At 30.8% G+C, this 25,799-nt stretch overlaps 2 pseudogenes; both read right to left on the bottom strand.

The window, feature by feature from the left end:
* The window catches only part of LOC127138100 (beta-amyrin synthase-like), a 21,599-nt pseudogene extending 1,476 nt beyond the window's left edge, over positions 1–20,123 (bottom strand).
* Positions 20,124–22,539: 2,416 nt separating this feature from the next.
* On the bottom strand, positions 22,540–25,122 carry LOC127076378 (oligopeptide transporter 3-like; annotated as a pseudogene).
* Between the last annotated feature and the right edge of the window lie 677 nt (positions 25,123–25,799).

The raw sequence follows: 25,799 nt of genomic DNA, 5'->3' as shown, positions 1-25,799 counted from the left end.
TAAGAGTTTTTTTTTTAATGTAATGGATGTTAAATGATCAATAAATAGGTTCAAAAAATTTTCACAAATAACTTTTTTCAGTTTTCTTACAGCTTTTGCTCATTCAACATGATAAGTTCATTTCTTGAATTTGGAACAATACTTGAAATGATAATATATAATATATAAGGTACATGTTAAGAATGGATCATTTCCATATATATATATATATATATATATATATATATATATATATATATATATATATATTTGGTACGAAAATTCGTCTGTTCCCTTCAAAATAATTGGCAATTACGTAACATGTGGATATGTGTAATATAGGGAAATGAAAAGTTTTTCATCAGCCTATGTATTAATATAGCCGTAAAACCTAAAGGGATTTCATTAGAGCATGTTTATCTATAGTTTTTCCAAGTTCCTACACATTTACCGATTTCATTAGAGCATGTTTATCTATAGTTTTCCCAAGTTCCTACATATTTACCGATGTTGCTGTGTCAGAAGCATTTGGATATTTGAGATTTTCCAACGTTCTCTCATTTGCAATGTCCATAAAGAAACACACGCTTCTACAATTTAAGTGGTTCATATTTATTATTAAAAAAATTCAATTTGTCATTTAAAGAAAATCAAACAACGATAATATTTGGTAAAAAAATACAATAATAATTAATTTGATTTCAGGATATTGATTTCATTTTGGAATGATAAGATTGCAACAACAATAAAATAACGGTAATATTTATTATTAAAAAATTCATTTTGTCATTTAAAAATCAAGCAACGATAATATTGGCAAAAAAACTACAATAATAATTAATTTGATTTCAGGATATTGATTTCGTTTTGGAATGATAAGATTGCAACAACAATAAAATAACGACAATTTTTTTTAGTAGTATAAATAGGTAAGAAAAAAACAGTATTAAGAAAAAATATTGTCAATGTACAAAATGAATTTATAAAAATTGCAATTACATAATGATTTTTTAAAAAAAAATATATATGAATCCAAACAGAATATTGTACCTGGAATTAATTTAAAATTGTATTTTAGTAATCTTATAGGGGAATGAAATAAATTTGTTAGATTTCAAAAAAATTAATATTATATTATTCAAATTTGGTTTCTATCTTTATTGAAAAGTATGATAGATATATGTTTGATGTGATGTTAAAGTAGAGCATTAATGATGGTTACTTTTGGGAAAGTTTGCTTCAAATATAAGCAAAAAATATTGAAGTGAAAGGTGTGGATATACTGATTTTTTAGGGTTGAAACACGTGTATTGGAAGTTGCATATATGTATCCATTACATTTAAAATGGTATAATATTGTCAGTGGTTTTGGAATAGTGGTTTTGGAATATTTTGAGTTATTAAGTGGGTAAATGGGATTAATAATGATGATAATAAATATTAATAAATAAATATTATTAATAATAATAATATCAATTTATTCAATTAAATAAAACCCTAATTTTCATCAAACCGTTTCATATTACTTCTCCATTTTTTCATATTCTCGGTTTGACATCTCAGAAAGACCACTTAAAAAATCAGTATATTTATTATTAAAAAAATTCATTTTGTCATTTAAAGAAAATCAAGTAACGATAATATTTGGCAAAAAAACTACAATAATAATTAATTTGATTTCAGAATATTGATTTCATTTTGGAATGATAAGATTGCAACAACAATAAAATAACGATAATATTTATTATTTAAAAAAATTCATTTTGTCATTTAAAGAAAATCAAACAACGATAATATTTGGCAAAAAAACTACAATAATAACTAATTTGATTTCAGGATATTGATTTCATTTTGGAATGATAAGATTGCAACAACAATAAAATAACGGTAATATTTTTTAGTAGTATAAATAGGTAATTTATTTTATCACATTTTTCACTCACATGTAGTCTAAATTTGACCAATTTATTTTATTTAATTTTAATTTTTGTGTGTACACATTTCATTTGAAAATGAACCTCAATCAACATAACACATGCTCCAATTTTATGCAAAATGATGGAAGTCCTCTTTGTATCCCAAATCAACAAAACACCCCATATTTTGGAAATTCACCTCTTATTCCAAATCCACACCATAATTCAAGATTTCAAAATTCTCTTTTTATCCCAAATCCATAAAATAATTCACCCATTGGAAATTACTCATATCATACATCACCTTACCCAATAAAAAACTCTCTTTTAATGTATTTTGATATATTTGAATCAATTTTTTAATTATATTTTATATAATATATAGTGGGATTTAGTGGGACCCATTTTCTTAGCCCACTTTAATTATTTACAATCATTTTCTTGTACAACTAAATGTATAAAGAATTGATATTCTTATTGATTTATTACAAATCATGCATAACATTAATTATCTTACGGCTGAATTATTTTAATACTCCACTGACCTAGCCAATAGAAAGGAGGCGGACATAATTATTCATTTCAACCCCAACTATATTTTGGCAAATAAATAATTTAAATATGTTGAGTTATAATACTATATATGATGACGTGAGATTGTTAAAAAGTATAGTTGCATGCTTAATTTAATCATTTCAAACAAACAATGTAGATTTTCCATTACCAATCAAAAGACAATTCACTGTATATGATAATTATACCTTGTTTTTTTTATAAATCCTTAATTCAGTTGAATGCAAGATTCAAACATTGCTCCAACATTTCTGAACTACCTGCAATTTTAACATATGTATTAGACTTTGAAAAAAAATTATAAAAAAATGTGTTTCTATGTGTTTTCTATAATTAGTTTTGAAGGATTTCATAATAATTTTTTATGTAATTGTTTTTTTAATTTCTAACACCATTAGGCATGCTGAAACCAAACATGACATGCAATAATCTATTTATAATTTAGTCGTATACACATATTTCATAAGATGACAACATATTTTGTTATCAATCTAAAATACTTATTAACATTTGAAGATATGATACTCATATAAATTTTGTAGTTGAAAGAACACACAAAACACAATGTTCAACATAACAACATAGGATTTGAATAATTTCACACACATGAATTAAATACTCATTATCATCCTTTAAACCATATGGAATATAAATGTCAATTGTAATCCCACAAAATAAACACTTCAAAAAAAGTAAGAACACATCCTACAACCCAAACATATCATGTTCTTAACAACTTCATACTTAAACTCATTCTGGTGCTAAAAAGTTCATAAAATATATTTCAATATCAAATTTCCGAAAATTCTAATTAAGAAGATGGTTCTATCTTTAATTTCTTGGATGGTTTGGTGCCTGATAATTGCGTAGCGCCAGACGCTTCAAAATCAACTTCTTCACCCTTGTCAGCAATTACAACATCCTTAGCCGGAGTCATTAGAATGATTGATTCTGGATCATTTTCACCAGATGCAGATAATGTTTGCTTGCAATATAAAAAATTAATTTTCAGATATAAAATGAATTATAATAATACAATATTTATCATAGAAAATTATTATGTTAACAAATGAATATACTTACTGCGGAAGTTTCCAAATTTTCTTTGTTAGGGACCAACTTTGCATATTCAGTTTTAGACTGATTCTGCACATTGAAACATCGAATATTTATTATACTTGTTAAATGTTTAAATAATACATGAATTAAGTGAATATTATACGTCTTCTACTATGTAGTCATTTTCAATCTCTTAACAAAGGCTTCATCATCACAAAGCTTCCAAACAGACGCTTGGGAAACGTTGGTTGCACCTTAACTCTAAAAGTCATTTTCTTATTCAACAGCATTTCAAGCTCATCAGGATAAACCATTGGATCATCTTCTCCATTCTAATGAAAAAATAAAAAATATCAAGCATGAGTGATAATCTGAACTTTACAACTCGATAAACTATAACATTTTAACTTATGTATAACAATGTACCTCTACCATAGAGTTATGCATAAATTCAGCAGTCATTCCAAGTATAGCAGCACATTCGGAATCCCAGAATACAAATCGATATTTTGATTCACCATTGCTAACATATATCTCAATCTTGTACCTATAGTATTTTAAACGAAAGAAAATAATATGATTAATAACAAATCCATTACCAAATTTATTTGCAATTCATCTAGATTATATGTACTTGGTATAGGCTGTTCGACTTTTTGCCCACATGAACATTCATAAGCTTTTTCAGGATTAGGTGCCTTCGAAGAACACCTTGTGCAGCCATAATAAAACCATCCATACTTTGAGACAACAAATTTCAATGTGGTTGCCACAGTAACACATAAAGTTTCCTAAAGCAAATAAAAAATGATATTATTTCAAAAAGCAAACAATATAATTGTAATAGTAAACATAAATTCGGCTCTATAGTATTCAACTTACATGTTTGATTTTGCAGAACTGACTTAAGGACATACATTTCGCATTATGAACAAACCTTTCTACTGGCGAATACTGAGAACCACCAGACCAATTAGAAAGAGATTTTGCAGATTGAGTAGGCTTTTCCTTCTGTTCATTAGTAGGCAACCTATAGAAATAAGATTGTTTTTGAAATTAAAAATTATGTATAATAATCTGAATATAAATAAATAAATAAAATCCATACTTAGACATAAAATCTTGAATTTCAGGGATGTCTTCATTTATCAACAATTTGGAACCACTCCATGCATTTGACACTGTAAATTGTATAATTAATATAAAAATTATTGAACGTATAATGAAAAATACAAATCAGCTATGTATTATAAAGTCTGATAGTGTAATACCTTGGCCATCTTTTACCATTGCATGAGTGAGCAGAATTACAATAGCTCCATTGTTTTAGGATCATTGTAGTAAGCCAAAAAATTTGATCCATAGATTTCCCATAAATTGCAATTTATGCAATTACCCCTATTTTGCAATATAAATAAACAATATTATATGATGGGATTCAGTGATGCAAAATATATAAATTTATCAAACACATAAGTTATGAAAACAATGCGCATTACTTCAAATCTTTCAGCACAACAGAAACAACAACTTTCTTCCCCGGAGTGTTGGATTGGATATGGTTTATCTCACTAACAGCACCAATAATATCTACATTAAAGTAAGGTTCATTATTGAATGTGTTTGCAAATATATAAGTTATATAAGTTATAATAGAATTTAAATTACCTTCTAGTCTATCGGTTTTGCATTTGCCTTGAAGTATCTCACCAAAATCTTTAAAGAAATATCCTTTAGGTGGAATATTTTGAAGTTCGATTGCCTTCATTGTGGTACCACCAAGAAACACAATTTTTTTTGAATGATCACATACCTTCCACTGAAAATCATTGTTATAGATACTGCCATTGTTTATAATGCAGGTCATATTCTCCTTAATGACCTCTTTCCATTTCAGTAAATGGTCATGACGAATAAGGACCTGAATCCGATCACCCTAACAAAATGAACATAATCTTCTTTTATATGTTATACAAAAAAGCATTTTGTTGTAATTACTAAACTATCATACAAAAATCTATACTTAAAAAAAGAAAAGCAATTTACCAAGGAATCCATAACAATCATCTCCAAATGTTCAATACCCTTATTATTCACAACACTCCAAACATCCATTATTCGAACAGCAAGACGCCAAGTTTCTTTTGAGTCATTGATGTCTTTCACATAATCAACCTTTCTACTCATTTTCACTGAAAAAAAAATTCAAAAATTAATGTAACTGCAAATTTAGATGACTATAAAATTACAAACCTAATAACCTGGAAAAAAAAAGAGTATATAAATTTGATAGAGGTGTGTGGCAAAATGCTGAAAAGGATTCAACCTTTGATGTTACACATATATAACATCGTTTTGATTGTATAATTATATGTTATTAAATTATAACTTTAAATTAAAAATAACTATTTAATATAGTTGATTAATATTAATTGAGTAATTTAATATTATTGTTAATTTACCTACCAATTAATTATTATTATTATTGTTATTATTATTATTGATATTTACCCGCCATATATGATAAGAATATTTTTAAAATTTAAATAGTATATTTATTATTTGGTTTGATTTGATTTAATTGAGATCCAAACTCTATAAATTAAAATCGGTTACTTATTATGAACAATAATATAGGGTCATTCCAATGTCAATTTTGCAATAACACGTTGGCATATTGAATCTTATACCGCTGTTATCTTTGCACTAACATATTTTATCCTTTCAACAGAATAATTATAGTAAATACGTATATTCTGTATACCGAATTATAATAAAAATGTATTAAAATCAAAAGCAATAAAACTGTTTACAGTAAATAAAAATATAGTCTAATTTCTTCATGATCATAAATATTTAAAGAAAAATTCATTGAAATAAAAAATCAATAATAAATCAAAAGTTGAAATAAATGCTAATGACACAATTTATTAAAATTGTATTTGAATATTTTTATATAATAAATAAATTAGTAATAAGTAAATGAATAATCAAATAGAATAGAATTTTAAGATGTTATTCTATATTTTTATTTACTGTAAACAGTTTTATTGCTTTTGATTTTAATACATTTTTATTATAATTCGGTATACAGAATGTACGTATTTACTATAATTATTCTGTTGAAAGGATAAAATATGTTAGTGGAAAGATAACAGCGGTATAAGATTCAATATGCCAGCGTGTTATTGCAAAATTACATCTATGTAAAATTCAATTAATAATAGATTGACATTGGAATGACCCTATATTATTGTTCATAATAAGTAACCGATTTTAATTTATAGAGTTGGATCTCAATTAAATCAAATCAAATCAAATAATAAATATACTATTTAAATTTTAAAAAATTCTTATCATATATGGCGGTTAATATCAATAATAATAATAACAATAATAATAATTAATTGGTAGGTAAATTAACAATAATATTAAATTACTCAATTAATATTAATCAACTATATTAAATAGTTATTTTTAATTTTAAAGTTATAATTTAATAACATATAATTATACAATTAAATATTCATTTTGTCATTTAAAGAAAATCAAGTAACGATAATATTTGGCAAAAAAACTACAATAATAATTAATTTGATTTCAGAATATTGATTTCATTTTGGAATGATAAGATTGCAACAACAATAAAATAACGGTAATATTTTTTAGTAGTATAAATAGAGTTTAGTACGAAATTACTTATAGGAACATGAAAGTAGCTGTATTATGGATTGTAATTAGGGTAATTAAGTAATTATGGTGATAATTAACTTTTATATATTAAAAGTAGAATATAGCATGAAAATTCTTTAAAGTTGATTAGTTAAGCTCATGATTTACTTTAATTATTATATACTTTTGTTCATTGCATATAAATCAATATTAATAATTGATATTGAACCTGTAGAGGCCAATTCCCATCTTCTAATTGAGAATTGATGATTAGTTTTGCAGCATAACGAAGAGGAGTAGGATCTATCTCTGCCTGCATATAAGAATTACATAGCACTAGGGCTGGAAATGAATCAAATCAACTCGAAAATAGTTCGAGACTCGATTCAATAATTAATTCGTTGGACTTGGTTCATGAACCAAATGAGTCGAACTTGAGCTCAAAACTAAGTTCGTAAAATAAATGAGCTGAACTTGAGCTATGTATAGTTCGACTCGTTAGGTTCATGAGTCGACTCGGTAGATATATATTATATAGATATTATATATTATATATATTATATATATATATATATTATATATATATATATTATATATATATATTATATATATAAATATATATATTATATATATATATTATATATATATATATATATATAATATTTTAAATCATATATCTCAATAGTATCATTTAAAAAAATAATGTATAGATTTTAACCTTTTAACTTATCAAATTAAATATTTTAAAAAATACTTGTGACATTTTTTTATACAAAGTAAAATACTTCTAACTCAAAAAAAAACATAATGCACCGTGACTTTTAATTTTAAAGTATCATTTTAAATTACTTCTAAATTTGTTTTTTAAACTACCACTTTAAAAATAACGTTTTTAAATATTGTACCATTTATATGATTTAATTTGTATCCTTTTATATTATTTTTGACTTTATTATTATTATTATTAACTATTTTTAAGATTTTAAATATGCCCATTTATTAGTATTGCATTTTCCAAAAGCAAAACCTTTAGTATTCCTTTTTAAATTTTAGGTTTTAGAGAACTTCTTTCATCTTTCATATTACGTATTTTCAGTCTTTGTTCTCTATTCTGAAGGAAAAAAACTTTAACTCTTTCTTTCAGATTCAAGAATTTTTTTCAATAGAGGTAAATATTATTATTCTCATCATTTGATTGTTTTAGTAGCTTTGTCATTTTTTACTATGTTCTGAATATGTTGAATATGTTCTTCCTGTATATAATGAACTATAACTCTGTTATGAGGATTTTATTTATTTTCTTTGTTTTGTATATGTTCTTTCTGAATCTATTTTTCTTGGTTTGAACTTAATATATAACTCTGTTATGAGAATTTTTTTTTATTATGTTCTATTTAAAAATTTTAATGATTTTTTTAATGGAACTTGTGGTTTTATTTATTTTTCTATTGTAGATATGTCATACAGTACCTCACTTGAATCATTGGGAGATTCACAATCACCACCAAAAGATGGAGAAGAGTGTTTAAATGTATTGAATCCTATCATTGATTTAAATGCAAATACTAATGAAGAACCACTAACAAATGAATCAACACCGGCAAATGAAGTTGTGAATGAAGAAAATGTTAAGAGCAGTGACATTGTTATTCAAAGTCCAAGAGGAAGAAAACTTCTCTAGTTTGGGATCACTTCAAAAAAGTGGAATTAAAGAATGGGAAGAAATGGCAATGTATACACTGTAAAAACAATTATTTTGTTGTTGCTAGTGGATCAACCAGTCATTTGATGAGGCATTTAAAACAAACATGTCATGTTTACAAGAAGCTAGTAACACAACAAAAAAAATTAAACTTTCAGCCAGCAAAAAGCAAGATTGATGAGAAGCTTTCTGGACCACTACTAATGAATTCAGGAGGTAAATATGACCATGAAAGACAACGAGAAGCCACTGTATATTGGATTATGATGCATGAACATGCATTTAGTATTGTTGAGGAAGAAGGTTTTCATTTTATGATGAAGTGTTCTAAGATTTCATATGAGAAAATTAGTCGGAAGACATTGAAGAATGATTGTATTGCTGTTTATGAAGCTGAAAGAAAAAAGTTGAAGTTACTTTAAGGACAGTAAATAAGATTTGTTTGATCACTGATTTATGGAAGTCACAAAATCAGAAGATAGAATACATGGTTTTAACTGGCCATTTCATTGATGCTGACTGGGTTTTGCAGAAACGCCTTCTTAGTTTTGTTCATGTTCCTCCTCCTCGGCATGGTGTTGATATTGCTGATGCTATCTTCAAATGTCTTAAAGATTGGGGTATTGAAAATAAAATATTTAGTGTGTTAGTGGATAATGCACATTACAACGATAGATGTTTGAAAGAGTTAAAAGTTCTGATTTTAAGGCACCGGAAATTAGTGTTAGATGGAAAGTTATTTCATGTGCGTTGTTGTGCGCATATACTAAATTTGCTTGTTCAAGATGGTATTGGGAAAATAGCAAAAATAGTTGAAGACGTGCGTGAAAGTGTGAAGTTCATCAATCAGTCTGAAGCAAGGTTGCAAACATTCTCACAAATAGTTCAACAACTAAAGCTTGGTGGTAAAAAAATAATTCTTGATTGCCCTACTCGTTGGAACTCCACCTATCAAATGTTGTCAGTTGCAATGCAGTTCAAAGAAGTCTTCCCTCGTTTTCAAGATCGATAACCAAGCTATACAACTCTTCCAGATGATGATGATTGGGAAAAGGTTGAAAAAGTTTCCAAGTTGCTAGAGGTATTTAATGTTGTTACAAATATTATTTCAGGTAGTGAATATCCAACTGCTAACTTATATCTTGCTGAGGTATTTCAAATCAAACTAGTTTTAGATCAAGCTATCCAAGATGAATATGATTTTATGAAAGAAATGGCAAAAGCGATGAAGGGAAAATTTGACAAATATTGGAGCCAATGTAATCTTGTTATGTCGCTTGCTTCTGTTTTGGATCCTAGGATCAAAATGATGGGTGTTAACATGTGTTTTCCCTTAGTGAGCATAGTGAAGCAGGATCTAGTAGAAGTGGTGTTGATCAAAATGGGCTTATTTTGGAGTCACAAAAATCCTCAGGGTGGTCATTGTTAATGAATTATGTCGAAGAACAACAAGCAATTCCTGCTGTAAAATATGAAATTGAAGAGTATTTGGATGAGCCAACTTACAAACCTAAAGATAACGGCCATATGTCATTTTGTGCCTTGGAATGGTGGAAATTGAATTGTGGAAAATATAGAGTGTTATCCTATATGGCAGCAGATGTTCTTGCCATTCCAATATCTACTGTGGCTTCGGAGTCAACCTTTAGCGCCGGAGGGAGAGTTATCGATTTATTTCGAGCTTCTTTAAGTTCATCTACTGTCGAAGCTTTAATTTGTGGTGGTGATTGGCTTCGAATATTGCATGGAATTAGGAACAAACCTAAGGTAATATGCTCTCTTTTGATTATTAAGTATAATATAAACTTTTAAAAGTAACATTGATAATTTTTAAAACTAAATTCTTCTTTTTATTAATAGGTGGAGCAAGTGCAAACAGAAACTACATTACTCCCTTGATGATAAATAGAGAGCTATCAATGCAGGTGAGTGAGATTGTTGTATAATTAACTGTGTATTTAGTCTTTATTACTTGTTAGTTGTTAGCATCTCATACAATTAATAGGGTGTTTAAACCATACCAGTGTTGTAACATAAATCTAGAAATTTCATGAATTTAAAAAGAATTAATCATTTAAAGTACTGCTATTTGTTATATATGAGGAACTAGTATTGTGTTAATTGTGATATATTTAAAAGGTAGCTGCAATGTATATTAATTTGTGAGCTTTAATATGGTGTTCAAACCATACCAATGTTGTAACATAAATCTAGAAATTTCATGAATTTAAAAAGAATTGATTTAAGGTACTGCCATTTGTGATATATGAAGTACTGATATTTGTGATATATTTTAAAGGTACTGCTATTTGTGATATATTTAAAATGAATTTATTTATAGAAGTAATTGATTTAGCATAGCATACCATGATCATGTTGTGTTGGTATTCTGATATATGAATTTAATTGGCTTAAAAATTATCCTCTTCCATCTTGCAGGTTATTCTTTCTTTACTATCTATGACAGTAAATCAGTTGACAGTTGGTGTAATGAAGATTGAAGTTGAATAATCATTTTGTGATGGGAATGTATCAACTTCTAATAGTTTTTGTTGTACTATTTTATTATATTTGTAATAGTTTTTGAGACAAACTTAAACTCAAAAAGAATAGTTTTTGAATTAGACTTTTAAATTTATCTCTTGAAAGCTTTATTTTCTTTTAATATTTTCCCTTTAAAAAGAATAATTTAAAATGTCAAATATAATAAAAAAATTTAAACTTTAAAAAATGACTTTTTAGTCCGTGAAGTAAACAAACTGAACCTAACGAGTTGAACCGAGTTGTTCAAGAACTTAAAACGAGTCGAGTTCAAATTTAAAAAAAAGTTCGTGTCGAACTCGAGTTGAGTTTCAAATTAAACCAATTTTTATCGAGTCGAGTCGAGTCGACGACGGGTTCGACTCGACTCGATTCATTTCCAGCCCTACATAGCACTTATGTGAAGATTAGTTCATTATACACTTATAATATTATAAATGAAATATTTAATATAATATAAAATGAGCGATTAAAAGTTTGAATTTAAATTTAAACAAACCTGGGCGGCATGAATTAAGCCCATAAGAGCCATGATGTTTGAATAACATTTGATCGATGATCTTCTTCAAGAGGATCATATGCCTGCATTATTTTCATTTAATGAAATGTAACATCGTTGTCTGTTATCAACGTGTCTCATTTATATTGAAAAAGAAATAATTTGATTTATTTATAATATAAATTTGTGAAGTGTGAAATCCAACAATATTTTTCCACTAGCATCCATTTTCATATTTTTTTTTTAAATTGAAGATATGTCAACAAATATGGGTGGATGAAATAAATTCAAATACGATGATAATTGTTGGAGAATTTTTTTACTAGAGAACATTGAATATTGTGAGATTTTTTTTTTGGAGCAACAATTTTATGAAAGACACACCACATAATCATCTAAAACCTTAAGATGACAGGCGAGTGAGTTCTCTCACTTATAAATGCTCAAGTCTCCATATTTCTAACAAATGTGAGACTATTACCCACACTACTCACACTTGATACATTCTCAACACTGTTCCTCAAGTGTGAGTCTACAATGCTTCCCCTCAAGTGGAATCTCTTTTTTTTTACTTCCACAAACTATTGTACCGCACAAAACGTTTCTTATTCACCACCTAGACGCCGTTGACACTCTTCAACTAAACGTTTCTTATTCACCATTCTTGTGGCGCCGTTGACTTTCCATACAAGTAAGTCGGTCCCTTTCTCGAACCACGGGCTCTGATATCATTTGTTGGGTAGAGTTTTCTAATAAGGAATATTGAACATTATGAGATTTCTTCTTTTTGAAGCAACACCTTTGTGAAAGACACATCATATATTAATCTAAAATCTTAAGGTGATAGGTGGGTGGATTCTCTCACTTATAAATATTCAAGTCTCAATATTTTTAACTAATGTGAGACTATTACTCAGACTATTTATACTTAATACATTGTCAATAATACGTGACTTTAACATAGATGAAGTATTAAAAGAAATGATGATAGTAAATTAAGGTATAAAGAGAATGCAATGACACATGCACAAAAGTTTTGTTTTTTTTGATTTATCCAAAAAGAATAAGACAAGATAAAGGTTTGGCTATAATATTCTATTAAAATACTTGGCCTTAAAAATGATTTTGTTAGTCATAAGGAAGTTTGAAATGTTGGGTTTTTAGAGAAAATAATTTAAATAATTTTTTTTCACTTTTATACTTTCTCATAAATTTTTTATGAAAATTTTAAAAATATTAAATGCATCTTCGAATGCATTTGTTTCTTATAAAATTAAGCATAAACGAATGAATCACTCATATTATATTTAACTTCGAAGATACATATTCAGATATATCATTTTTTTATTTAAAAAATGATATTGTCGAATATGCATATCCGTAAAACGCCATATTATATTTTTTTAATTTAGTATAACATGTATCTGGATAGGTAGACCTAATAGTGATACATCAACAAGGCAACAAATATGTAAATAGCAATAATGTTTATATTGAGAAAAATAATTGAAAAATAGAAAAAAAGATTAAAATAAAATTATAAAAAAATATGAAAATACAACTAAAAATCAAATAAAATCAAATCAAAAGTCTATAGATTTTTTTTGAATTTTTCAAAAATATGAAAACATAAAATAAATCAAATAAAATAGAAAAATAAGGAATTTAGGATTTTTTGGGTGGTATCTCATATATAAGGGACTTTGATCCTTGATTTTTTTCTGATGAAATGACACGGTAAAATTTCAATTCAAAGTTGATGATTTAAAATATATTTGGAGATGAATCTCCAAAAATTTATAAGAATATTTTTGCATTTTCAAGGATGTAAGGCACCCGTAAGCGTGAGAAAAGAAATTTTCAATAGTTTAAGAATGGTAAAAACCAAACTTGATATCACTTGAAGTAGTAAAGTAAGTAAAGGGAATTTCAAATACAATAATAGAATGAAAAAAAAAAAGAATATTATTCTATTTCTTGCAAGTACCAGAATAAAAAAGGATAGAATTTCATTAAAAGAGAAGAAACGGATACTAAGAGAGAAGAGAATATTCTAATTACATGTTTGCATCTTCTCATTCGCGTTTATCATTTATATGGTAAAACCATCCTAAAATTTGTTAGGTTTTTTCACTCTTGTACTCTTTCTTATTTCTTTCACGTTCGCATCTTTTTCCACCTGTCCATTTTTCATAACATAATCAATTGTTCCCACTGATTGTGACTCTCCCTTATTTTCCATCATAAAATTTATCCCTCCATTAAAAATAACCTTGTCCTAAGGTTGATGCAAGGATAATTTCTCTTCAATTGGTTTTAATCTCCCCCCAAATAGCATCTTTAGATGCCAATCTATAGTCCATTGAACTAAAGCTTGTTTGACTCGTACCTTTTGGATGATGATGGTATGTAACTGCAAAATGAGTTGTACGCCACTTATCCAACACGAACCAATAGCTCAAAAATTTCAACTTTTGATTCTTGTGTAAGGCAACCAAAGCTGGTAAGGTTGCAGTTTGACAAGGACTTTGTCACCCACAAAAATATTGATCACCAATACAAGTTTTGGTGCGAGTAATACTTGAATGTTCCCGTAAAACCCTAAACCTATGAGTTACCAACATATCTTTCCAAAATAAATGATGATTAAATGACCAATCAGTTAGTGTCTCAACTTAGAGATTGTTCCACCGATAGCATACAATTCCCTGACCTAAACAGATTGTTTTTGCATGCATGGACTCAACTTGTTGGAGAAAGTTTTTTTGTTGGGTGTGTTGGTGCAAAGGTAGAATATATGATGAATGGAAATATTCTTATTCAGAGAATGATGGCTACAAAAAGGATTAAAAGTTACAATGATTGACACCCTATTTATAAGCCTCTAACAAACTTAAATATGAATCAAATCTAATATTTAAATCTAATATCTAACAAACTTAAATATGAATCAAATCTAATATTTAAATCTAATATCTAACAAACTTAAATATGAATTAAATCTAATAATTAAATCTAATACCATCCCTTAATTCATATTCCATCAAAACTTGTAACACCAATTCCATCCCTTAATCTGAGAAATTGGTCAGTCTTGATAGCTTTCGTCAGAACATCTGCCAACTGCTTCTGAGTGCTGCAGTGTACAACTTCTAACACTCCCCTCTGAACTTGATGTCTCAGAAAATGATACTTGGTCTCAATGTGCTTGCTTCTCCCATGCAACACTGGGTTTCTGGCAAGATTGTTTGCAGACTTGTTGTCAATCATCAGCTTCAGAGGTTTGTTTACTTTAATCTTCAGATCCTGCAATAGATTCAGAATCCACACAGCTTGGCATGCAGTAACAGCAATCTTACAATTCTTCAGATCAAATCTCTTCAGAAGTTCTAATTCATACTTGAGCTGATGCAAAATAATACCTTTCTCAGAGTATCTGAACTCCATCCCTAGAAAGTATGTCATTTTGCCTAGATCAGTCATTTCGAATTCATTCATCAGAACTTTCTTGAACTTGGCTATCTCTTGTTCAGAACTTCCAGTCTTGTTTCTCTCTATAGCATTAAGTTCTTCTTTCATGGCCTTCAACCAGAGCTTCTGCTTAAGAGCCTCTTCTGTACTTATGGGTTCAGAGTCTACTAACATGGCACACTGAATAACTTCTCCTTCAGAGTCTACTTCAGTGTCTTGCAGCATGTCAAATTCTACATATCTTCTGGGGATGTTTCTGATTCTTTGTGGTCTCTGAACTTGTTCAGAGTCTTGAGCTTCAGAGTTTCTAGCTTCAGATGGTTGACTTCCTCCAGAGCCTTGACCATCTTCAGAGTCTGGCATATTTCCAGAGTCTGAATTGCCACCAGAATCTGGATTACCATCAGAGTCTGGGTCATCAGAGTCTGGATCATCAGAGTCTGAAACATCAGAGTCTGGAACATCAGAGTCTGGAACATCAGATTCTGGATCACTATCAGAGTCAGAATCAACGTCAGAGTTTACTCCAACCTCAGAAATTCTGAACTCTGACCTTTCTTCAGAAGTTCTAACATCAGAATCAGATTGAGACTTTTCCCAATTCCAAACTTCTGATTCCTTCACAATCACATCTCTACTGAATTCAATTTTATTGGTTTCTGGACAATAGAGCTTGTATGCACCTGTACTGTGGTACCCTATCAGAATCATCACTTTGCTTCTATCATCCAGCTTCTGTCTTCTGGAACATGTTTATAGCAAACAGAACCAAACACCTTCAGATGACTAACACTTTGCTTATCTCCAGTCCACTTCTGTATTGGAACTATTTCCTTCAACTTCTTCGTAGGACATCGGTTGAGTACATACGTTGCGGTGGCAACAGCTTCTCCCCAGAGCTTCTGAGGAAGCTTCTTCTCCTTTAGCATGCTTCTCACCATATCAAGCAAAGTTCGGTTTCTTCTTTCAGCAAGACCATTGTGTTGAGGGGTATAAGGAGCAGTAACCTCATGCTCAATTCCATTCTCCTCACAGAACTTCTGGAACTCTTTGGAGTTATACTCACCTCCACCGTCAGTTCTAAGAATCTTCAGCTTTTGACCACTCTGATTCTCAGCCTTCATTCTGAACTTCTTGAATTCATCAAACACCTCGTGTTTGAACTTAATAAGGGATACCCATGTCATTCTTGTGAATTCATCAACAAATAACACAAAGTATTTATTCCCTCCCATCGATGCTACTGGAAATGGACCACACACATCAGAATGTACAACTCCCAAGGCATGTTTTGCTCTTGGAGCAGTTTCTGACGCAAATGGCAATCGTGGTTGTTTTCCTTCCATACAAACTTTGCATGACTTTTCAGGCTTCTTAATTGCAGGAATTCCATGTACCAACTTCTTTGAATTCAGATGTTTTAAGCTTCTGAAATTCAAATGACCAAATCTTCTGTGCCACAGCTCACTCTCCTTCTCAGCACTTGTTGCACTAAGACATTCTGAGTCTGCAGTTCTGACATTCACCTTGAATGTTCTATTCCTTCCCTGTTCTGACTCCATAATCAACTTCTGATTGCAGTCATACAGCTTCAGAAGATTGTCCTTCATGGTAACTGAAAAACCTTTCTCAATTAATTGTCCCACACTCATCAGATTGCTTCTGATGCCAGGTACATACCACACGTTCTGAATCAATGCTGTTTTCCCATTGTTCAGAGTCACTCTGACATTTCCCATACCTTCTGCATTAAGATATTTGTCATCAGCATATCTGATCTTTGTCCTCTTTTCAGAGTCAAAGTCAACCAGCCATTTCTTGTTTCCAGTAAGATGATTTGAGCAACCAGTGTCCATATGCCACCAGTCTATCAGATCCATATTATCAGATTCAGAGGCCATCAATAGCACAGATTCGTCATCAGAACTTCTGGCTATATTTGCTTCTTCTGATTTTCTCTCCTTGTTTGACCAACAGTCTCTAGCAAAGTGACCAAACTTCTTACAGCAGTAACATTGGATTTTCTTCTTGTCATACTTCTCTTTTCCCTTCTGAACATTCTTTTGTCTATCAGAGGTTGAGCTTTCTGACTTCTGACCACCATCAGATCTTCTCCTGGCTTTTGACTGCTTCTGATACCTCCTATCAGAAGTTGCTTTCAGAGCCTGCTGCTCTACTTCCCTTTCAGAAGTTCTCTCAGTTAAACGCAACTCTTGCGCTTCTAGACTGCTCTGCAGCTCTTCAATTCTCATGGTGCTCAGATCTTTGGAATGTTCTATTGCTACCACAATGTAATCAAATTGAGAGGTAAGGGATCTCAATACCTTCTCCATGATTGTTTCTTCAGAAAGAGTTTCTCCACACGCTTTCATCTCATTAGTGATCAGAATCACTCTGGAGATGTATTCAGAAACTTTCTCATTATTCTTCATGTTGAGATTCTCATATTGCTTTCTCAAGGACTGAAGCTTCACCTTCTTCACTGATGCGTCACCACCATAACATCTAACCAGTGTGTCCCACGCAGCCTTTGCTGTCGTTGAATCTGCAATCTTCTCAAACACATTTACATCAACACATTGATGAATGAAGAACAATGCTTTCTGATCCTTCTTCCTTACTTCCTTCTGCGTGTTTTTCTGTTCATCCGTCGCATCTGCTGCTACCGGAACATAACCATCAGTGACAAGATCTAGAACATCTTGAGCACCGAACAGTACACGCATTTGGATCATCCAACGATTCCAGTTTTTACCGTCAAATACTGGAAGTTTGGTGTTCATGTTGTCGTTTCCGTTCATCTTTCTACCTTGCACAATACACTCAGATTTCTCACACAGTGTTTCCCAACCCACAGAATTAAAATTCTGATCAGATTTTGTTCAAGATTCAACACGAATCTAAGAATCAAAATCAAACACACAAGACCTCACGTTCACTCGTGTTTCCCGTGTTTCCCAATGAATCTGAACCGGAGCTCTAGATACCAATTGTTGGTGCAAAGGTAGAATATATGATGAATGGAAATATTCTTATTCAGAGAATGATGGCTACAAAAAGGATTAAAAGTTACAATGATTGACACCCTATTTATAAGCCTCTAACAAACTTAAATATGAATCAAATCTAATATTTAAATCTAATATCTAACAAACTTAAATATGAATCAAATCTAATATTTAAATCTAATATCTAACAAACTTAAATATGAATTAAATCTAATAATAAAATCTAATAGGGTGGGGCATCTTGAAAAAGTTTGTGTCGAGTCATGTATTTTTCTTCAAATAATTTTTTTGATCATTAAGTTCTTTCAGTATCAATAATCTCTGTTTCTTGTTATCTTTATCTTAATTATAGGTTAACATTAGAGTTACATATTTGATACCTTGAACATGTTCTTACCTATATTATATTTTGACGTACAAGTATGGTTGATTTGTGTACTCTTGTGATTAATATTGAAATATTTTGGTACTATTAAGTTATATATGACTATATATATACATACAAAGTGAGGCAAATTTCTAATACTAACCTTTTGTAAGCATGAAAGAAAGCTCTCCCCCCATCCACCATCTTTTCTTTGTGTTTGAAGCAGAAATTTGGTGGCTCGGGAAATGGCAGGACAATTTTTGTAAGTCTTTCCCGCAGCTTCGAGACCATTAAGTGCAAGCCAAGTACTATAAATGAAGCAAATTCCCCAAGCTCCAAACCATGAACCATTACTTGTTTGTGACTCTTCAATAAATTGAACTGCATTTGTAATGCAGTCATCTATCTCGTTTGCTTTAAATTCTGGATACATCTTCTTAAATAAAACTAAAGCTTGAATCACTGATCCTGTGCATTCAACATATTCATGCTCAACAATAAGGCCCTAAAAAATTTCTGTAGGATTGAACATCTGGATAAAATTCAAATATAAATGTAATTAAAATTATGTCATATGTTTAATTTATATATTATATTGTATTAAATCACAATTTGTATACATTTACTTAAATCAACAATAAGGACAAGTCACGAACATATTTATAAACAAGCTGAAAAGAGTTAGTTTCATGGTAGTTGTTACTTACAAGTTAGTTCGACATTTAGACATTTATATATATATATATATCATGACTTGTAACTTCTTAGAATCTCTTTTTCACCATGTTCATTTGATCTTTCAATATCGTGTTCTAGTCTAAAGAATCCTAACTCGATAATTTATTTTAGGAAATTAGAGAAGATGAAATTATATATAGGAAAGTTCATGAACATATCCAAAATCTAATTAGTGAACAACACGTTCTTGATACTTAATAAAATTGAAGGATAATTCTATGATATCACTAAAATTAACCATTTAAACCTGAGTTTTCTTGACGAAATCATGTGCTTTGGCAAGTGTGGAACATGTTTCCTCAATTAGGTCAGTGGCAAGTAATGCTTTAATGGAAAAAACAGCATCCCATAACTGACTGCCAGCAGCACTCTACAATATCATACAAATATGTGGCGAGTTTATGTTGTTCTTAACAACAACATAAGGTTATGTTTTATCAGAAGAAAAAAATTAATAAGATCATAAAATTATTTTAATTGTAGTAAAACATACCTGCATAGTCATTCCATCTTCTGAAATCCATAAGTAATCTGGTAGCCTTGCAATATGCTTTTTGAAAGCATCACCATTTGGATCTTCCACCCAACAAGCTAGCATGCATAAAAACCTTAATTCATTACATTCTCTGAAATCACCTTAAAAGAGAGTATCTCAACAAATTATACTGGATTTGAAGATATTATCCGAGGCTTTAAAAACCTTAATTCATTACATTCTCTTGAATCACCTTAAAAGAGACGTCTCAAATAATGCATTGAATGATGGTTTTGGAAGATATAGAAAAGGTTAGATAATAAAAAAAATGTTATAATACTTTTAAAATTAAAAATATATTAGTCGTAAATATTTATTTAAATTTTCAATAAATTCACTCAATAAATGAAAAATATTTTTTTCCTTTTTCTTTCTATTTATATCCTCTCAAAGTTCTCCATTTCTCTCTCCTCCATACTTTAAATAGAATCTAAGATTTTATTTGGAAGATAAAAAATAAAAATAAAAAAGAAGGGAAGGATATGATTTTGAAAAACAGAAAGAATAGAGTGAAAATAGTTGAGAAGTTTGTGAGAAGAATGCATTAGAATGTTTATTTTATTTTTGATACAAAATCTCTCTAACGAGGAGAAACACAAAAAATTGTGTTAGAGGAGGACTTCCAAGAATTATAAAAAACATATATAAACTCTTTAAATCTAATATATGCTATTATAATATTCTAAATATTAAAAATATATTAATAAAAGTATTCATTCATCATCTTATACAAAATACTATCACCAAAAAAGATGATATATTTGTCGATTTTTTCTTTAGATGACTCATGCGAAAACCCTCCCTTTTTAGACTCTCAAACAAAACCCTATTCTTTAACCTTTAAAAGAAAAATTATGCTTAAAAATTTATATTTTTTAAACAATGCTTTATTAAAAATGTAATAGTAACATTTAATTTAAATATGTATTGACAATTCATTATAATAAAAAAAGTCCTAAATTTCGTTGTGTGATTTTTTTTTTTTAAATTGAAAAGTTAAAAATATATTTTCAATTAAATAGGGATTAAAATAGAAAAGAGTGAATATCCAATACCTAATAATGTACTTAATCTTATACATTATGTGTCTGGATCAAATGACACAAATGTATCAAATATAATAATATGAAACTTTTAATAACTCTTCATCTCATACCCGTATAATAAAATTCACCGTTGAATCGAAAATTATTATCATATAGATCACGCCTATAAAATTTCACATTAATAAAAAAATCAATTGATATGTTAAAGAAAATTATAAAAATTAACGGTCTTCATAAAGTTTTGTAAGTCGTTGATTTTTATGTATCTCGTTCATATGTCAAATGATTTACCATTGATGTTAATTTTTATAAACATTGATCTATATGATAATATCTTTTAATCTAAGAGTGTATTTTGTTATACGAATATCTAATAAAGAGTTATTAAAGATGTCATGTTACTGAGTTTTACACTTTGGTGTCATTTGATCCTAACTCATATATATATATATATATATATATATATATATATATATATATATATATATATAAAATCAAGTGACACCAATGTGTCAAACTTAGTAATATGACACATTCCATAACTCTTCACCGTACATCCGTATAACAAAATCCACCGAAAGATTGAAAGTTATTATCATATAGATCATCTTTATAAAATTTAACATCAATAAAAAATTATTTGATATATTAATGAGATACATAAAAATTAACGTCTTACAACACTACAACAAACAAGACCTTAGACAGCGCTTTTTTTAGCCTTAGACAGCGCTTTAAAGCGCTGTCTAAACCTCCGCTGCTAAAGATTTAGACAACGCTTTTTTAAATCTTAAAAGCGCTGTCTAAGCCCCCCCCCTAGACAGCGCTTTGGCCAAAAGTGCTCTATAAGACCCTCTTATTTTAAATTTTTTAGGTATACCTTAGACAGCGCTTTTGAAAAGCGCTGTCTAAGCCCCACCCCCTTAGACAGCGCTTTGGCCAAAAGCGCTTTCTAAGACCCTCCCAATTTTTTGCTACATCCAGGCAACGATGCATTAACTCTTGCTCTTTTGACATTGTACTCGACCGGTACAATGCGTTGCTTATGAACAACGACCTAACATTCACATTATTTTGTAGTTGATCCATGTCATAGAAATTCGAGAAAAATTTACGTTAGTGTCGTCTGCCTAACACAACTCTCTCATTTTATTCGGACTTGGGACCGACTATGCATAGTAAAATAACATAGACAAAATTAAAAAGAAAATAACAAACAATAAAAATAAAAATAATATTTTTTTGAATTTTTTTAATTCCTTAGACAAAATTGGAATAATTCACATGGTCAAGCAAGAAGCATATACACAATAATTGCTAAGCAATTGGTTATTAGGTAGTCCTTTCACCTATACTCCAAGCCTAATTTGTTTCCCACCCCAGAAGACAAAAACAGATACAAAAGAGAAAGTTTAGTCCAGGAGGCTTCTCTATTAGAATACAGGACAACCATCCACCACAATTCCTGGTGCAGTAGGGCAAGTAGCCAATGGGCAATTATCCAATTCAGTTCCCCACCATCTCAGACTATGGCCTGCATTTTGCAGAGCAAAGAAAATCAAAACAGCCATAAGAGCCGTGCCTACATCAAGTGCCACCGATAGAACATAATTGTATTTCTGCCACCAACGTTTGTGGAAGCGAAACACAAAGAAGTTGAAGAACATTCCGGTCAATAGCCAGGTTGCAATGTTGGTTGGAGTTGCAGGTGGCATTCCAGCAAAACCATTAAATATAATTGGTACATTTATCATAACAATCCATTTTTTGTCAGGGTAGATTTTGCTAAACACCCAAACAGGAACCGGTAACACAGCTCCAATCAAGAATAACCATACCAGGTTCCGGTACAATCCACCCGGTCCAAATAGTCGTCTTGGTCCGATCAAACCCCATATAACCGATGCATCAAATGTCACTCGGTATTTCGGGCAAGTCCAAGGACTGTCACGGTGAGCATTATCATCCATGCAAATGTCCTTAATGCTATCCAACATCCACCAAGCCACTGAAACATTCATCACTTCAGCAACTAGAGTTCCCACCAGCTATTTAGGCATTTCAAAGTAAATAACTACATAAATAATGATTGATAAGAAAAAAAAAAGCTTAAACTAGGAGATTTTGAGATGAAAAAGACCTGTGCTATATACATGCATCGAGGAGGAATTTTCATGTAGTGCCCGAGTTTGATATCTGACAAGAAAGATAGCGCATGGGCGGTGGGGATTCTCCCATAAATCTTAAAGAGCAAATTTGCAATTGGTGTTCCAGGAAGGACATACCCAATCATGAACTGTGCTATAATGTCATATCCAAGTTGCTGCAAGGTAACCAACCACACTCATGTTAAAATCATAAACTCCTCCATGCATCAAAATAGTATGTTAAAATCGAGATTCGATAGAAAAGAAAAGTACTATACTAGAGATGGAAGAAATGCCTGGTTGGTAGTTGCTTGGATGACACCAATTGGGAGGGTTACAACAGAAGCTAAGGCGAAAGCCAAGAGCATACCCCACCATGGAAGTTGCACATCCACTTTCCATACCAAAGACATTATTATGGATAGTGCCATGCTCCCAAATAATACAATGAGGAACCACCATTCTGGTACTGTATTATAAGCCTTCATGAGTCTACCATGCACATCCAATTTTACATTACTCATCGCTGTTCTGCTTTGTCTCAATATTTTTCTGCGAGCGAACATGAAACTATGTCAGTGAGGGTCACGATAAGTCGATAAGAAATAAATCTATTATACAGGCTTTGAGAACAGCCTACCTGCCCTTAAACAATGCTACATGAGTGAGGGTTGACGTAAACCTAGCGAAACCTGCTCCAATAGATAATGCGTAGAGAGGACTGAGGTATAACTTGCTATATTTGTTGTATGCATCTATGTTAAGATCATATTCTTCATTTAAAATCTTAGTAGTGTCATACTTTTGTCCATCGTGAGTGAACAACTGATTAGAGAATATAGGAAACTTTCTAGCATCGAAAGTGTTAAACTTCCAGTAACATATAGGTAGAATTATATAGACAAACATGATAAATCCAACTCCCATATTAACAATGGAAGTCCATGGTGCAACAAGAGGGCTGCCACGATAAGCTGAAATCCCAGCCCAATCAAATGTGAAGGCGCCGACTCCAAGTCCTCGGTAACCTGATCCAACTTGATGTGCTATTACGTTATTCGACCACACCTAGCAAACCCATGAGAAGAATGTTAATACCGTGAAAAGATATCCAGGGAATGCATAATACAGAAAGCTTAGAGCCATTGCAATGAGGAAAAACTGCATCCTTGTAAGTCCTTTTGATTTTTCATTTTTTTTCATGGAGAGCCCTGTAGCATAAGGTTTATGATGTAATCAAAACTAGTACTAGAGTATAAAATAGTAGTAACAAACTAGCAAGTTTTCATCTTAAGGTATCCGTGTCAACATGTCAGTGTGACTTAATATAGAAGTAAGGGTAAAAGAATGAACCTAAAGAGATAGACTTGTGCGAGGTTTGCTGGCCACCACATTTCAATTGGGTTCACCAGATACCTCCTCAGAATCCCAGCCCATCCAAACCCTATTAACTGCAAACTCAATTTACAACTATATAAAGCAAATTTATCACAGAATATTTTAACCATGGAAAGATATATATTCAACTCATCTTCTACACTTTTTTCATGATAAGATAATCGTAATAATAACCTGTGCGCTTATGACGATGAGGAGAGCGAGAAGAAAACTGAGAGATTCTTTATAATAAGCTTTCATAATAGTAATGGCACCAATGGAGTAAACATCACCACCACCGCCGGAGGAGGAAACACCACAGTTAGCGAAGATAGCGATGATAACATGCTCCTTCATGTTAAACGGTCCAGGATTTAGAGTAAAACGCCCTCCAACAAAACTGTACTCCTTCGTCGGAAGAGTTGCGGCCATGAACTTTCCGATTGGGAGAACAGCGATTTGCATGAGAATGGCTGAGATAGTGAGAGGCTGAGTTCGCTGTTAGGGTTCGCTGGAGGGGTTTAATCGCAGGAGGGAAAACAAAAAGAACTGAGAACGAAAATAGAAGTCTGAAATTTAATTTTAATTAGACCTTAGACAGCGCTTTTGTGGAAAGCGCTTTCTAAGATATGCCTTAGACAGCGCTTTCCAAAAGCGCTTTCTAAACCCCCACCTTAGACAGCGCTTTTGGTTTTAATTTTTTTTTTAATTGAAAGACTTTAAACAGCGCTTTCTCAAAAGCGCTGACTAAGGTCTATATTTAAAAGCGCTTTCTAAAAGCGTTGTCTAACACTACAACAAACAAGACCTTAGACAGCGCTTTTTTTAGCCTTAGACAGCGCTTTAAAGCGCTGTCTAAACCTCCGCTGCTAAAGATTTAGACAGCACTTTTTTAAATCTTAAAAGCGCTGTCTAAGCCCCCCCCCCCCCCTTAGACAGCGCTTTGGCCAAAAGCGCTTTATAAGACCCTCTTATTTTAAATTTTTTAGGTATACCTTAGACAGCGCTTTTGAAAAGCGCTGTCTAAGCCCCACCCCCTTAGACAGCGCTTTGGCCAAAAGCGCTTTCTAAGACCCTCCTATTTTAATTTTTTTAGGTATACCTTAGACAGCGCTTTTGCCTAAAGCGCTTTCTAATCCCCCCCTTAGACAGCGCTTTTTACAAAAGCG

This window comes from Lathyrus oleraceus, chromosome 4 (assembly GCF_024323335.1).
Source record: "Lathyrus oleraceus cultivar Zhongwan6 chromosome 4, CAAS_Psat_ZW6_1.0, whole genome shotgun sequence".
NCBI classification, from domain to species: domain Eukaryota; kingdom Viridiplantae; phylum Streptophyta; class Magnoliopsida; order Fabales; family Fabaceae; genus Lathyrus; species Lathyrus oleraceus.
This window is presented reverse-complemented; position numbering and strand designations above follow the sequence as displayed.